We start from the raw sequence: 3,051 nt of genomic DNA on the forward strand, positions 1-3,051 counted from the left end.
TCAATGCACCTTCTCGAATAACAGCTGCAGCATACTCATACGGAAAACAGTTTTGAAGAAAATATCAACACAATCCAAAAAATTTAGACATAATTTTCAAAAACAAAATTTAGACATAATTTTCAAACACAAAATTTAATAAAGTATCATACATCCAGCCTGCACCAGGCAGGACTTCGAGATTAAGCCTGCTTTGTTCGGTCTAGTACAGAGAAAGGTGTTTTCTTGTCTCTCTACAGAAAATCCAATGGAGCATATTGAGAGCTTCGAAAAAGTCTGCAGTTTCACTCGCGCGAATGGTATTCAACCAGACTACATCATGTGCATGTTATTCTCATTCTCTCTAGATGGAAAAGCTGTAGGGTGGTTGAACTCTTTCCCTACCGGCTCTCTCACTTCATGGGAACAGGTCTGATCAGCGTTTTTCAGCCATTTCTACTCTAAAGTGAGAACAGCTGCGTTAAGGAACAAGATCACCTCCTTCAGACAGCTCAGTATTGAGCCTTTCTGCTACGCATGGGAGCACTTCAATGACTACTGCAGAGAATGCCCTCACCATGGATTTGATGATGATTACATCCTGGACATTTTCTATGATGGAGTGGACTGCAAATACCAAGGTGCTCTAAACTCTTCGAGCAATGGAGACTTAATGACTCAGACCACTGATGGAGTGTTTAATCTGATTGAGAACATGTCTGCTAGCTCAGCTAATAAGAAAGAGGAGAGTGATTGATCCAAGATAGGGAACAGTTCCGACATCCAGAAGATAGATGAGCTGACAACCAAGGTTTATCAGCTACTAAAAACAACCAACAGCACGTCTTCAGCATGGAGCAAGCTACGGTCGGGCAGATTCAGAACCAGAACCAGCGACAACCGCAGAGCAATCGGCAAGCTGTTCCAGCTACCGGGAACAGTCAACCAGATGAGCTGAAGGGTCTGGGCATGATGATGCAACAGTTGTTGCAGGGTCAGCAGGTTCAGGCCAAGGCGTTGAATCAGGTAACCACGAAAATCGACACCAGGATGGGCAACATGTTCACTGAGCTGAATGCCAAGTATGACACAGTTGTGAGCCACATAAGAAAGAGCGGAGCAACCCGAGTGCATGTTCCAGCGGCATAGATTTTTAAGGAAACTTCTAATATTTCGGGATTTGCCCTAATCATCCTAATTTTCTCTCCTGCAGCCGCCAAAGACCTGCAATATATCTTTTCTTATTTTATGTTATTATTGTACGCTAGTTTTAACACAAGAAACGATTGGAGATTTTTGTACTTGAAGATTTGCTACCTTAAAAGGGAGAAGGCTTCATCTCTCTCGCCTGGAGAAGATTCATGAACCCTATCTTATTTATTTATTGATTCAACATATTTTCTTCATCTATTGTCTCTGTGACTTCTCTGTTCATGGCTGAGTAGTCCACTTGCTGAGTGTAGGGTGTTAGATCTGTGAGCTAAGCATGAATAAGTTATAAATCGATTGTCTTCATTCATTATTGTTCTTATTGCTTTCATTAAACTGGTCGCTTAATGTTAGATCCTAGGTTTAACCTGTTCATTAACCGTGTAATAGGTTGCTAGATCTGTTATAAATGAGCATTGCATCCCTAATCAGCGAAAGTAGATATTATGGTGTTTTGTTAACCTATCGGACTTGATCTTAATGTTCATCATCATGCCTTGATCCAATCGAGAGCTTAGGTACTGAGGCTGATCGTTGAAAGGTGAAGCACCACGACAGTGGGCTGATCTATCTTAACTGATCTGAGTTTCTAGACTAGTGCTAAATTAAACTTGAATAATTGTTTGGCTCACATTTGTTTATCGCCTGATGAACCACCTTAGGCTAGCATTCTCTTTAATCTGAAAACCTTAAAATCAACTTGTTACTTGCTTCTTACGATACCTTAAACTCAAAACCCCCATATTGTTTTAGCTTAATATTGAACTCATAAAAATAAAGTGTAAACTGGTCCTGTGAAATTGAATCTCTAATACTACATATATACTGTTAGCTTGCAGTAGTAAAGACACAATTTTAGTGTATCATTTACTACGAAGTTGTTTTCAATTTCGTCGTAAAGTCCTCGTTAGTTTACGAGGAACAACAAGGCCCGTGTTTTTTTACGAGTGTTTTTCGAGAAAGATATGCAAATCCCTATAACCTGAAACCACAAACCCCAAGTTCCTTAAACTTCATCACTCAATCTCTTCTTTCTAAACCCCAAACCTGTGGAAGCCTCCTTAGTCCAGTGGTTTGACCAAGAGTTCATTAATGCTTCTACACCAGGAGGTCTGGATTTCAATTCCCGAAGAAGACGGAATTATGCAAATTAAAGAGAGAAAAAGGCTTACAAGAGATCTTCAGCATGGCACAAGGAGTATTGTCAAGCGTGGATCCCATAAGGTGGTTCAGATGATGCATTCAGGCGTGAATCCTCGTATGACAAAAAAAATTGTCGGCTGTAAAATTGTCTGTACTATTTCGCATAGTTGTAATAGCGTAATTATCCAGTGTTAAAAGAAACCTCAAAACCCCCAATTGCCTTACACTAAATCAAATTGTATATTTTAATTTTAATGATTAAACAAACTATACACGTGCATTAAGTCTGAAAGTAAATCATATTAAAGAAAATTACATCATCATTCGGATACATCATTGACATTCTCGTCATCACTAGAAACATCATCATTTTCATTAAATCCGTCTTCAACAGTTTCGTTCGTCGTATCGTCAAGAAGATCTTCGTACTCGCGATTATGCGGATCAATAAGAAGGATGTCATCAGTTTGTTGTACAGGTTCCTCGACTTCATTGATGTATTCTTCTTGCAATGGTTGTTCTTCTCCACCGATTATTCGTCCATGAGGTGTAACTTTGATAACGGCAAACCAATTGATTCCTGATTCTCTCATCCGAGAGTATGGAAGGAAGCTCACTTGGTTTGCTTGCAAACCTAATACGAAAGGCTCGAATTTGTTGTACTTTCGTCCACCATTGACATCAACTACTCTGCTGGCTAGACACTCTTGATCAACATAG

The 3,051-nt window shown here is 39.6% G+C and overlaps 1 non-coding gene across 1 annotated transcript; it reads right to left on the reverse strand.

Annotated features, from left to right (window-relative positions):
* Window positions 1-457: 457 nt before the first annotated feature.
* LOC125579329 lies at window positions 458-564 on the reverse strand. Its single transcript, XR_007317315.1, has one exon. It is a non-coding gene; the product is annotated as a small nucleolar RNA R71 (small nucleolar RNA).
* Window positions 565-3,051: the final 2,487 nt, after the last annotated feature.

The sequence above is a fragment of the Brassica napus genome, chromosome A1, assembly GCF_020379485.1.
Source record: "Brassica napus cultivar Da-Ae chromosome A1, Da-Ae, whole genome shotgun sequence".
NCBI lineage: Eukaryota > Viridiplantae > Streptophyta > Magnoliopsida > Brassicales > Brassicaceae > Brassica > Brassica napus.